We start from the raw sequence: 14,716 nt of genomic DNA on the forward strand, positions 1-14,716 counted from the left end.
ATTGAGTCTGGGAGTTGAGACGTTATCTTGAGCTTGTACAGAACATTTTGGAGGATTGTGTGCAGTTCTGGCTGACCTCCTATATGAACAATATTATTAAGCTGGAGAGGGTTCAGAAAAGATTTACTAGGATGTTGCCAGGAATGGAGGGTTTGAGATATAAGGAAAGGCTGGATAGGCTGGGACTTCTGTTATGGAAGTGTGGCAGGTTGAAGGGTGACCTTACAGAGGTTTATAAAGTCATGAGGGGGGGTAGAGAATATGAATAATAAAAGTCTTTTCTCTATGGTAGGGGAGTTCAAAATGAGGGAGCATATTTTTAAAGTGAAAGGAGAAAGATTTAAAAGTGGCCTGAGAGGCAACATTTTCACACAAAGAGTGGTTCCTGTGTAGAATTAACTGCTTAGGAAATGGTAGATGCACACACAATTTCAACATTTAAGAGATATTTGGAGAGGTACACAAATGGGAACAGTTTAGAGCAGTTATGGGACAAATTTCACAGGCAATTGGGATTAGTTTAGTTTGGGAAACTTGGTCAACATGTATCAGTTGTATGACTGTATGACCATATAACTATATGGCTGTGTCATCTGCTGGAACTTTTCTGGTGCAGCACAATATAGATGGTACGCAGTAACAGTGAAAAAAAAAAATTAACATGACTAACTTCATCAATAGGAAAGGATTCCTTTCAGTCAATGTTCAAGCCATCTGTGATTATTACTATCGCATCCAACAGATCTGCACTAACTAATCTGGTGGCTCCCATGATGCCTATGTCGATGACAATACTCACATTCCTGCTTTGTGACTCATAAGAATGGCTGCTGGAGACAAGGGCTACCCTCTGCAGGCATGGCTGATGCCTCCATTTCATAACCCCTGACTGATGCTGAGTGAATACACAGTGCAGCCCATTCTTCCCTCAGGACAACTGAGGGCCATATGCTGGACCTCTTCAAAATGAGGTTCCCATGCTTGGATCTTTTGGTGGGGAGAGGTGGGTTGGTAGAGGGTGGGCGGGGGGGAAGGTGTCTACAAACAGAGTGTGTCACATTGTCATTGCATGTTGTGCACTGGATAATCAGAGACACAAAAGAGATGTTGTGATGGACGCTGAAGTGCTGGAAGAATAACAGTAGACTTCCAAGGAGGAAGATGAGGATATTGAGGAGGATGAACCTTACTGCTGCCATGATAGAGAGATACAGCAATGGGCACAACAAACAGGCACCTGCTTCCAATGAAATTGAATGGAGTAACATCACCATGATGACTGATCATGTGTTAATGCGAGAAGAGCAAGTAGGTTTTATTTATTCCAAAACACAAATGCAGTTCTTCTGATTCATCTTTCTTCATGTTTCTAGTTTTTTCATAAAAAAGTTAACATTACCAACTGCTATAATGTTTTAAAATATCGGATACATCACATTTAAACAAAACAGATGTTATGCTCTGGTGGGTATTAGGAGAGTAGCACTCTTTCAAACAGGTTGATGCGGCACGAAAGCTTCATTCTTGTAGCTGTATCTAAATGACAGACAATCAGACTGGCAATAATGTAAAATCCCAATGTATTTATGTATGTGGTATTGTATTTATAATAAGCTATCATGAATACCATCAATGTGCCCTCAGAACGTTGTCTTTTACCTTTGCCTCCCACTACATTCAGTTGTAATCGGGGGTCTGTAACTGGGATGGCATGTACGAAAGTCTGCTTGCAGATGAGCTAGAGCCAGTGAGTGTTACGAATATAAATTAGACTGGCAACAAGTATCTGATTGTTCTAGGGAATGGTGGCCCTTTGACAATAACAAATGCACTCTGCCCGTAACAATATGCGATTGGTTCCTAGATAGCTGAACAGCAGTAAATGTTTGTATAAAATGCCATTGGACACTTGGAAAGGAAAGAACTGTCCTCATATGAAGTAAAAAAATACACCTCAACCCTGAAGAAAGCCAGTTTACTTCCCCCATTGGTTGCTGTAAGCTATGCTTATGACATCTTGTAAGAGATAGTGTAAATGTTAAATAGTTGACCTGTACCCCCTGCAAGCAAGTGAAAGTACCTAAAGAAGGAAGATTGTGGAGCTATTGCCTGACAAACTGGAAGGATCATTTCAGTTAGCCCTGTAGACATTGAACTCCCTGCACCAATGATAGCCATGCTTTTGTTTGTGTCTGTCTGCATGTGTGCGTAGGGGAGCTTTGTAAGGGGTCTAGAATTTTAACAAATGGAGTAATAGTTTGATGATTCATCATAATTTGTAACCAGAATCTATTCATTTGTAATAAATGGTAATTATTCTGAAGTAGAGAAACCTGGTCCATGCTCCCTGTCAACCTGGGTCTAAAGGATGGGTTAATTGGGGAATTTGCCTTACTTTTACAGATTTTATTTAATTTTTATGATTACTCTGGGAATAACAGGGCTTGACTTTCAGAGAGGTGTAACAGTAAAACAGTCCTACTTCACAGCAAGACAAAGTTGCTCAAGAAATCTCCCTAGAGCTCACAGAAAGGAATCCTCTGTGAAACTCCTCACAATTGGTGCTCAGTCGACCTTTTTGTAAAGTTTAGCCGATTGGGAATGTCGGCTTGCTGATTACTTTTTGAAAATACTTTAAGGAAAAAACAGACAATAATTCAAACATTTTGCGGAAGCAGTGTTTTGAAGTAGTATTTTGTGTTTCGGAATGTTCTGGCACTTGCTTGTGCTTTTATTTATCAATGCCTTCTCCCAGTAAGCCACCAAAGCACTCATTGGAGTGCCATTTCTTTGTTTCATTTCATGGCACAAAATACTATGTCATGGGAGCACTCAAGTTAGTATGATAATGTACTGATTGCTTTTGTTTCAGGCTTTTTACAACATTCCTTACAAATACAAGAAAGAAACGAGAGAACCTGATATGTAATTGTGAATATGTTCTTTCAGAACAAGACACCTTCCTGTGAACAATTTACAGTGCCCATGCACAATGCATATGAAAAAGAAATGGTGAATTTCATTTCTTTTTTCACTCCACTATCTCCTGAATGTATGGGAAAATTCTGGCCATTGGACCAAACATTAGCTAAGTGTATATTTGTGGGACATTTCAATGATGGTTTCTCTCAGTGCGCTAGAGTGAGTTATGTCATGCGGTTTTTCACTGCTCATCTCATTATATACATGCCACACTTCTGTGGTGCTGTCCCTGTGCAACTGTGTGCTCACCAGTAGGTGGATATACTCACTTCTGCTGGAAGTGCCCCAGATATCCTCTGACTGCAATATATAAGAAGCACCAGGTTGGTTGTGAAGGCTAGGAAGCGTGAACTCTGTCTGGGTTAGTTGGCTGGACAGTTGGACTGTGGTGCAGACTGACTCTAACAGAATGACATCAACCTTTGCCCTTGCCTGAGGTGCTAAACTACCATCAGTTACCTTTCTCTGATGAAAGGTGCCAGTATCCAAAATGTAGAAGCAAATTCTAAATGGATCAGAAATGTGGCTTGATGTGATTGCCTTTGATGATGAAGCTGCACTTTGGACGTAGGTACAGACATTCATCACATAGGTTCAATTAAGGTGCATCACAGGGGCTCCTCGCTTGCTATCTTAGCACCCACTCAATACTAGCCTATTTGGGAGCTCTTATTATCTCTGCCTTGCCTTGAATTGCCTTTTTGCACCTCTCCCCTTAATTCAACTTAAAAACTCATTGTACTTCTTTCGTATTTTGCCTTTAAGATCCAACACAAATCCAGACACTTCGTCATGATTGTCAAGGGGTGGAATTGTTGCTATATAGCACCACACTACATGAATGTCACACCAGTACTGTATTAAAAAGCCTTAAGTAACTGTGAAGGAGTATCAGACTGGAACTTCCTGTAGATCAGACCAATAAGAAGTAGCACATTCCTTTCTCTTAAAAGTATTAGAGAACTATTTGAGGATTTTATGAGAATTTAATTTTTATTCCCTGGTTCAAGACCAGAAATTACTGGATTAACTGAATTTAAATAAATTATGAATTATAATCTGAATTTTACTTGAGGAATATAGTAAAGACTATACTGTCATCTCTAAATGCAATGAATTTTCAATGCTTGCATCACAATTAGTCTAAAGCTACATTGAGAATTTCTCTCCTTGTGAAAACCGCTGCAGCTAAAATTAAGCTGGATGTCTTTTGTAAAAAGGCTATATGTTTGCAATGTCTACAATGACTTAATACTAATTCATTTGGCATTTTCAGTTTATCTGCACTTTCGTTAGTAATTTTTTTGATTTGATAATCTCATCAATCACATTCTGCAACAGATACCCAATCATAATTTATGACTAATCGTATTTGATACAAATCAACCAATTATATTTTTCAATCACATTTGATGCAGTCAACATGTCGTGCCTGACTGAACCCGGCTATTACAGAAAATAAGGTAATTCGTCAAAGTTCAGTACCTCTGTTCCTGAAGAAGTCCTCTATTACCATGCTAGGGTGATGTTGCTACAATTTTTTTTTAAAATGCAGAATCTTAAATTGAATCAAATGCTACACAAGCTTACATTTTGTGAATATTGTCATTGGAATGTTTCCAGTCTCATGAGAACTTTTGAGAATCAAAAGTAAACTTAACAAGACTGCTATTTGGAATAATTACAACAATTCATGCTTTTTTAGCACTATGGCTTGATATTCTTTCTCTATAGGATTCCATTCTTCTTCTTTAAAGCAACAAAAGCTGCCCAAACACTCAGATATGGATCATGTGACTATGAACATTAAACACCTTTGTGTGGAAGTTTGGCAGTTCTAGATAAGAAAATTAATTTAATAGATTTGAAATATTATTGGTTGCATATATTAAACGTAAAGCATTTGCAGTTTTGTCCAGTATAGATGGTCGAATATAAAATTATTGTCAAATGTTCACACTTCATTTTTTTCTATATGGCTTCAACTCATTAAAGTAGGACCATTACATCATCAGTCTTGTACAATCATCCATTTTTCTGGTAATTCATTATTTCTGCCATCCATGCTGCTATAGACTATTCCTTTTGATCTTTACTTCCTTTTCCCACACTCTGTCTCAGTATCGTCAAGGAACTGTTAGATCCCTGAGTGTTTCCAGTTCTGATGAAAAATCGTCAACCTAATATATCTGATCGCATTTTCTGTTCATAATTGCTGCCTGAAGTTTCTCAGCTTTTCTAAAATGACTCTGTTTCTTTTAGATTTTCAAGAGCAGCAGCTTTTTTGCTTTTGTATAAATATAAGTTTTCTTTTTTAAATTGCAAGTATCATTGTAGCATTTCAAGTCAATGCCAGAAGTAGATCCTCTAGCCTCTTAGTTGTGATAAGTTATTTCAACCATTACCAATGCATATTAGAAAATCGTGGACTATTCCCAATGATTTTCTGATACATACTGAATGCAGATGACGACTCCTGAAAGGTTACCCTTCTGGGACCTAATTTAGATAGTCCTTGATATGAAAACCAATGTTATTTCAATTTTATATAGAAATTTATTATGCAATTATTACTTTATACAGAAAACTGAATGGGAAAAAATAATTCATTTATCTTTGAATTACTCAAATGAATTCATTCAAACATTGTCAATGTGATTATTCTGAATTTTTCCTTCCATTACTCAGATGCCTCTGACAGGTTGACACATAAGTTTATAAATAAATTGTCATTGAGAACCAAGAGTCACAACTCAAACCATCTGTCAGCATTATAAAATTGTAGAAATCTTGGAAAACAGGAAGAGATCAGCACATCTAGCAAACTTTCTTATTTTTCAAACATTTACCCAAGTACTGCTATCCAAGTGGGTGGCACAGTGGCACAGTGGTTAGCACTGCTGCCTCATGGTGCCAGAGACCCGGGTTCAATTCCCGTCACAGGTGACTGACTGTGTGGAGTTTGCACATTTTCCCCATGTCTGCACGGGTTTCCTCTGGGTGCTCCGGTTTCCTCCCACAGTCCAAAAATGTGCAGGTTAGGTGAATTGGCCATGGTAAAATTGCCTGTAGTGTTAGGTGAAGGGGTAAATGTAGGGGAATGGGTCTGGGTGGGTCACTCTTCGGTGGGTCGGTGTGGACTTGTTGGGCCAAAGGGGTAAAAACAATGACTGCAGATTCTGGATTAGTGGTGCTGGAAGAGCACATCAGTTCAGGCAGCATCCAAGGAGCTTCGAAATCAACATTTCAGGCAAAAGCCCTTCATCAGGAATAAAGGCAGTGAGCCTGAAGCGTGGAGAGATAAGCTAGAGGAGGGTGGGGGTGGGGAGAATGTAGCATAGAGTACAATGGGTGAGTGGGGGATGAGATGAAGGTGATAGGTCAGTGAGGAGAGGGTGGAGTGGATAGGTGGAAAAGGAGATATGCAGGTTGGACAAGTCCGGACAAGTCATGGGGACAGTGCTGAGCTGGAAGTTTGGAACTAGGGTGAGGTGGGGGAAGGGGAAATAAGGAAACTGTTGAAGTCCACATTGATGCCCTGGGGTTGAAGTGTTCCGAGGCGGAAGATGAGGCGTTCTTCCTCCAGGCGTCTGGTGGTGAGGGAGCGGCGATGAAGGAGGCCCAGGACCTCCATGTCCTCGGCAGAGTGGGAGGGGGAGTTGAAATGTTGGGCCAAGGGGCGGTGTGGTTGATTGGTGCGGGTGTCCCAGAGATGTTCCCTAAAGTGCTCTGGTAGGAGGCGCCCAGTCTCCCCAATGTAGGGGAAACCGCATCGGGAGCAACAGATACAATAAATGTTATTAGTGGATGTGTAGGTAAAACTTTGATAGATGTGGAAGGCTCCTTTCAGGCCTTGGATAGAGGTGAGGGAGGAGGTGTGGGCACAGGTTTTACAGTTCCTGCAGTGGCGGGGGAAAGTGCCAGGATGGGAGGGTGGGTTGTAGAGGGGCGTGGACCTGACCAGGTAGTCACGGAGGGAACAGTCTTTGCGGAAGGTGAAAAGGGGTGGGGAGGGAAATATATTCCTCGTGGTGGGGTCTGTTTGGAAGTGGCGGAAATGTCGGCGGATGATTTGGTTTATGCGAAGGTTGGTAGGGTGTAAGGTGAGCACCAGGGGCGTTCTGTCCTTGCTACATTTGGAGGGGTGGGGTTTGAGGGCGGAGGTGCACGATGTGGACGAGATGCATTGGAGGGCATCTTTAACGACGTGGGAAGGGAAATTGCGGTCTCTAAAGAAGGAGGCCATTTGGTGTGTTCTGTGGTGGAACTGGTCCTTCTGGGAGCAGATACGGTGGAGGCGGAGGAATTGGGAATACGGGATAGCATTTTTGCAAGAGGTAAGGTGGGAAGAGTTGTAATCCAGGTACCTGTGGGGGTCGATGGGTTTGTAAAAAATGTCAGTGTCAAGTCGGTCATCATTAATGGAGATGGAGAGGTCCAGGAAGGGGAGGGAGGTGTCAGAGATGGTCCAGGTAAATTTAAGGTCAGGGTGGAATGTGTTGGTGAATTGCTCAACCTCCTCGCGGGAGCATGAGGTGGCGCCAATGCAGTCATCAATGTAGCGGAGGCAGAGGTGGGGAGTGGTGCCGGTGTAATTACGGAAGATCTACGTAGCTAACAAAGAGACAGGCATAGTTGGGGCCCATATGTATGACAATGGCTACCCCTTTGGTCTGGAGGCAGTGGGAGGATTCAAAGGAAAATATGTTAAGGGTGAGGACCAGTTCAGCCAAACGAATGAGAGTGTCGGTGGGAGGGTACTGTTGGGGACGTCTGGAGAGGAAAAAATGGAGGGCTTGGAGGCCCTGGTCATGGCAGATAGAGGTGTAGAGGGATTGGATATCCATGGTGAGGATGAGGAATTGGGGGCCAGGGAAACGGAAGTCTTGGAGGAGGTGGAGGGCGTGGGTGGTGTCTCGAACGTATGTGGGGATTTCCTGGACTAGGGGGGATAGAATAGTGTCAAGGTAGGTAGAGATGAGTTCAGTGGGGCAGGAGCATGCCGAGACAATGGGTCGGCCAGGTTGGTCAGGCTTGTGGATCTTGGGAAGGAGGTAGAACCGGGCAGTGCGGGGTTCCCGGACTATGAGGTTGGAAGCTGTGGGTGGGAGATCTCCTACAAACTCTCTATCTTCAACCATGTTGTGAAGCAAACTCGCTACTACAGCCACATTTGCTTCCTGAGTGCCTGCCTCCGTAACCAACTCATCCCACACAGACTCCGGACCACCTTTAAACCAGCAGAGTTCGGACCCGAACAGGACAAACAGTACAGACTACAGATTCAAAAACACCAGCAACGGTTCTCCTTCAAGATCCTCCGCTCCACGCTTGCAGCAATGCGCCGGCACCTAACCTCTCTACAGTCAGCCCTGCCTCAGCTGAGAGCCACACTCTCTCAGAATTGCAAAGGACCCACTCTGTCCTACATCCTCAGGAGAATTCATACTCTCAACAAACAGGATTTCAACTCCATCTCAAACATCAAAAACTGTAAGTACAACAAACTTTTATTTATCCACCTCCATAACCAGCGCTCCTCAAACATTCCAGAAGAATCCCCTGGCCTCACAATCTACTCAGACGCCATTAGCCATGTGGCTGATGTAGCTGCCACCCCCACGCTGATTGATTATATCACTTCCGCCCCCATCATGGCCATCTCCCACAACCACTTCCACCCCTCACAATTCCTCATGCATCAAATGTGACATCACTTCCGCCCTTCACATCATCGCTGATACTATATGCTCAGTGACTTCCGCCACCCTTACTGCCGTGGTCACCACCACTTCCGACCACTTCCCACCAGCGCCACTCACCTGCATTCTACTGACATGTCCCCCACAGACCCCACTGTCACTATCCCCACTCCCCAGAACCCCAAGGGGAACACTACCCCTGCTCATGACTCCACCCCCATTCCCCCCACCATCACACCCACTCCAGTTACAGGTTCCGCCCCCACTCCCAGCTCTACACCCACACCAGCTCCCAGCTCCGAGCCCTGCCGAGTTTTCACCATCCCTCCCAGACCTCCCCCTCACTGAGGATGAATGATCAGTCCTCAGCAAAGGACTCACCTTCATCCCCCTCCGTCCACGCATCAATGAATTTAATACACGCCGTGACGTCGAACAATTCTTCCGTCGCCTCTGCCTCTGAGCTTACTTTCACAATCAGGATTCCCGCCCACCTTCCGAGGACCCCTTCGCCCACCTCCAACACACTGCATCCACCTGGACACCCCACGCTGGCCTATTACCTGCCCTCGACCTCTTCATTTCCAACTGCCGCAGGGACATTAACCGCCTCAACCTGTCTACCCCCCTCCCCCACTCCAACCTCTCACCCTCACAATGCGCAGCCCTCCAATCCCTCTGCTCCAAACCCAACCTCACCATCAAGCCAGCGGATAAAGGGGGCGCAGTGGTAGTATGGCGCACTGACCTCTATACTGGTGAAGCCAAATGCCAACTTGAGGACACCTCTTCCTACTGCCCCCTCGACCATGACCCCACCGCCCATCACCAAACCATCATCTCCCAGACCATACAGAACCTCATCACCTCAGGAGATCTCCCACCCATAGCTTCCAACCTCATAGTCCGGGAACCCCGCACTGCCCGGTTCTACCTCCTTCCCAAGATCCACAAGCCTGACCACCCTGGCCGACCCATTGTCTCAGCATGCTCCTGCCCCACTGAACTCATCTCTACCTACCTCGACACTGTCCTATCCCCCCTAGTCCAGGAACTCCTGACATACATTAGAGACACCACCCATGCCCTCCACCTCCTCCAAGACGTCCGTTTCCCCGGACCCCAATGCCTCATCTTCACCATGGATATCCAATCCCTCTACACCTCTATCCACCATGACCAGGGCCACCTAGCCCTCCATTTTTTCCTCTCCAGAAGTCCCCAACAGTACCCTTCCACCAACACTCTCATTTGTTTGGCTGAACTGGTCCTCACCCTTAACAATTTCTCCTTTGAATCCTCCTACTTCCTCCAGACCAAAGGGGTAGCCATGGTCACACGTATGGGCCCCAGCTATGCCTGTCTCTTTGTTAGCTACATAGAGCAATTCATCTTCCATAATTACACTGGCACCACTCCCCACCTCTTCCTCCGCTACATTGATGACTGCATTGGTGCCACCTCGTGCTCCCGCGAGGAGGTTGAGCAATTCATCAACTTCACCAGCACATTCCACCCTGACCTTAAATTTACCTGGACCATCTCTAACACCTCCCTCCCCTTCCTGGACCTCTTCACCTCCAGTAATGATGACCGACTTGACACTGACATTTTTTACAAACTCACCGACTCCCACAGCTACCTGGATTACACCTCTTCCCACCTTACCTCTTGCAAAAATGCTATCCCGTATTCCCAATTCCTCCGCCTCTGCCGTATCTGCTCCCAGGAGGACCAGTTCCACCACAGAACACACCAGATGGCCTCCTTCTTTACATACCGCAATTTCCCTTCCCACGTTGTTAAAGATGCCCTCCAACGCATCTCGTCCACATCCCGCACCTCCGCCCTCAAACCCCACCCCTCCAAATGTAACAAGGACAGAATGCCCCTGGTGCTCACCTTCCACCCTACCAACCTTTCCATAAACCAAATAATCCGCCGACATTTCCGCCACCTCCAAACAGACCCCACCACCAGGGATATATTTCCCTCCCCACCCCTTTCCACCTTCCGCAAAGACCGTTCCCTCCGTGACTACCTGGTCAGTTCCACGCCCCTCTACAACCCACCCTCCCATCCTGGCACTTTCCCCCGCCACCGCAGGAACTGTAAAATCTGTGCCCACACCTCCTCCCTCACCTCTATCCAAGGCCTGAAAGGAGCCTTCCACATCCATCAAAGTTTTACTTGCACATCCACTAATATCATTTATTGTATCTGTTGCTCCCGATGCGGTTTCCCCTACATTGGGGAGACTGGGCGCTTCCTCGCAGAGCGCTTTAGGGAACATCTCCGGGATACCCGCACCAATCAACCACACCGCCCCTTGGCCCAACATTTCAACTCCCCCTCCCACTCTGCCGAGGACATGAAGGTCCTGGACCTCCTTCACCGCCGCTCCCTCACCACCAGACGTTTGGAGGAAGAACGCCTCATCTTCCGCTTCGGAACACTTCAACCCCAGGGCATCAATGTGGACTTCAACAATTTCCTCATTTCCCCTTCCCCCACCTCACCCTAGTTCCAAACGTCCAGCTCAGCACTGTCCCCATGAATTGTCCGGATTTGTCCTACCTGCCTATCTCCTTTTCCACCTATCCACTCCACCCTCTCCTCCCTGACCTATCACCTTCATCCCCTCCCCAACCTACCCATTGTACTCTCTGCTACTTTTTTCACCCATTGTACTCTATGCTACTTTCGCCCCACCCCCACCCTCCTCTAGCTTATCTCTCCACGATTGTTGGGCCAAAGGGCCTGTTCCACACTGTATGTAATATTGGGTGGCATGATAGCACAGTGGTTAGCACTGCCTCACAGTGCCAGAGACCTGGGTTCAATTCCCGCCTCAGATGACTGACTGTGTGGAGTTTGCACATTCTCCCCATGTCTGCATGGGTGTGCTCCGGTTTCTTCCCACAGTCCAAGACAACGTGCAGGTAAGGTGAATTGGCCATGTTAAATTGCCCATAGTGTTAGGTGCAGGGGTAACCGTGGAGGAATGGGTCTGGGTGGGTGTGCTTTGGCGGGTCAGTGTGGACTTGTTGGGCCGAAGGGCCTGTTTCCACACTGTAAGTAATCTACTGCTCGTTGTTTTTATTCTTATTGGATATGTTGTGAACTGATAACACGTCTCAATTTCAGTTCTAATCCTGAACTTATTAATTTTAAATTTAAATGATGCATCTGTTGTCATACATGGACTGAATAAAAATTCACCATCTCCTCACAAACTTGAGCAACATAACTTTGATCAAGAACTGATAGCTGTCAAAGTACATGAACATAAGACAACTCAGTCACTGGAAGCCTAAGGAATAGTTGGAAAAAAAGCATAGCAAAAGTAATGACTGTTTTAGTGACAAAGGTGACCTTTTAATGGAAGTTGAGATACCTGTGAAATTTGCCATTCAGTTTCTTATTTTACAAAAAATTGAAATGTGATCTTTTTATGAGACCTTACTATTTTTGGTGAGATGTGAGCCACACAGTTGGTTTACAATAGTTACTAATCTTCGTTTCATACCATTGGTTCCTGAGTCAGTGATTGATCAGGGCTTCTGATCAGAATCAAGATTAAGGTCAAAAATCACACAACACCAGGTTATAGTCCAACAGGTTTAATTGGAAGCACTAGCTTTCGGAGCGCTGCTCCTTCATCAGGTGGTTGTGGAGGGCACAATTGTCAGACACAGAATTTATAGCAAAAATTTACGGTGTGATGTAACTGAAATTATACATTGAATAATACCTTAATTGTTTGTTGAGGCTTTCATCTGTTAGAATACTATGATAGTTTCACTTCTTTCATGTGTAAATCACAAAACCTTTTTTTAAAAAGTCGCATTCTCCGGTTAACTGTAACAATTGGTGTTAGCTAGACAATATGTTGAAGGTGTTAGCCCTCATGAATCATGTAAAACTCTGTTATCTCACTTTTTAGTTTGCAATCAGTCTAAACATTATGGCAAAGACAGAGAACACAGGGGGCAACACCTTCAACATATTGTCTAGCTAACACCAATTGTTACAGTTAACCAGAGAATGCAACTTTTTTAAAAAAAAGGTTTTGTGATTTGCACATGAAAGAAGTGAAACTATCATAGTATTCTCACAGATGAAAGCCTCAATAAACAATGTATAATTTCAGTTACATCACACTGTAAGCTTTTGCTATAAATTCTGTGTCTGACAATTGTGTACCCCACAACCACCTGATGAAGGAGCAGGGCTCTGAAAGCTAGTGCTTCCAATTAAACCTGTTGGACTATAACCTGGTGTTGTGTGATTTTTAACTTTGTACACCCCAGTCCAAAAGCGGCATCTCCAAATCAAGATTAAGGTCATGAGTAAACACAGAACAGGATCTCAATCTCCACAAAATAAATAGACAGGCTTCTAAGATCAATTGTATTTCAAAGTCACTTTTTCGATTAGATTCCCTACAGTGTGGAAACAGGCCCTTCGGCCCAACAAGTCCACACCTACCCTCTGAAGAGTAACCCGCTAGTCCCATTGACTAATGCACTGAACACTATGGGCAATTTATCTAACCTACATGTCTTTGGACTGTGGGAGGAAACCAGAGCAAACCCACACAGGCATGGGGAGAATGTGCAAACTTCGCACAGACAGTTGCCCGAGGCTGGAATCGAACATGGGACTCTAGTGCTGTGAGGTAGCAGTGCTAACCATTGAGCCACCATGCCCGAGTCAGGACCTGAATATTAATCTTTAAAGGGTAATCAAACCTGAGTTGGCAAATTATTTGAAGTATACATTTCTGTTTTTAACCATTACAGTTTTACTGATCTTATAAAATGATTTCTATGAGCTGTCTACTCACATACCCTAATTGGAAACTTGCGGACATTTTATTATGTGACAGTCATTATGTCTGATGCATTTCTGGATTGATCTTTGAAGGATATAACACCAAATGGAGCATATTTATTGCAAAAGCTACTTGCTTCTCCAGGCCTGATTTAATTGTGCCTTGACCACAATGTTCCTGCATACTCCATGGACACAGTCCTTTTCTACTCTCTGACCATGCAAGTGAACATCACCAAATATCTGGCTTCACAACATCATCATGACTGCTTTTGGACAAACACACACACCATTCAGCCCTCCAGGACTTCACTTTGGGACTCAGGGATAATTATGACTTTCATAACTCTTCCATGTCACGTTACACAGGGATACAAAACAGGATATTTCTGGCTTTTAGCTTAATTTATTGCAGCTCAATCACTTTGTGCTTTCTTGGAGGCAGTCTGCCTTTGTGGTTTCTGTCGTCTTTTTAGTGCATAGGGAAAAGCAGGGAGCTTGTCACACTTCACAGCACTGAATTGTCAATTGTGTAGACATTTTGCTGTATGGCAGCATGCTACATCAATGTCATGCCTAAAGCATGTGTCAGCAGCTCATGCAGCGAACACACTGCATGTGTGCAAGTCAAAGAGATCAGTCCATAGTGGGGTCAGGACGAAATACGGTCACTCAGGGGAATACTGCCACAGTCAGTCAAGGGGTTCATCTAATTCTCGTCCAGGGATTTTGTCAGTCCTGCAGGTCATGTGCAACCACTTTGGGTATTGCAGTTATATTCCTATAATGTATGTAGTCAAGCTACTGCAGCAACATCAGCCAGTGGGTTTGGTCAGACTTTCCTGAGACAAAGGAAGAGAGTGAGAATAGTGGAACGGGAGAGCAGTTAGTTGTATTGCAGGAGCAGCAGAGATAAAAATGAGTGAATAAGCTATGAAGATCGCAGGAGGGTTAGTAGTTTGTCAAGATGAGGTGTTTGAGGGAACATAATCCATGCAATAATGAGACGTGTGGTCCATGAGACTAGGAGAGATGTATGTGCAGTGGCAGTGTTGGCATTGGCTCGGTGTGTGGGAGGTAGAAGAGAGAAATGGTGGCATTCAGAAGGTTACTCACCTTGTCCATGCATTGCAAGATGTTGCATTTCACCTGAGACATTGCTCTGAACTGGGGCACTTTCTCAGTTCACGCCAGCT

Source organism: Chiloscyllium punctatum, chromosome 1 (genome assembly GCF_047496795.1).
Source record: "Chiloscyllium punctatum isolate Juve2018m chromosome 1, sChiPun1.3, whole genome shotgun sequence".
Lineage (NCBI taxonomy): Eukaryota > Metazoa > Chordata > Chondrichthyes > Orectolobiformes > Hemiscylliidae > Chiloscyllium > Chiloscyllium punctatum.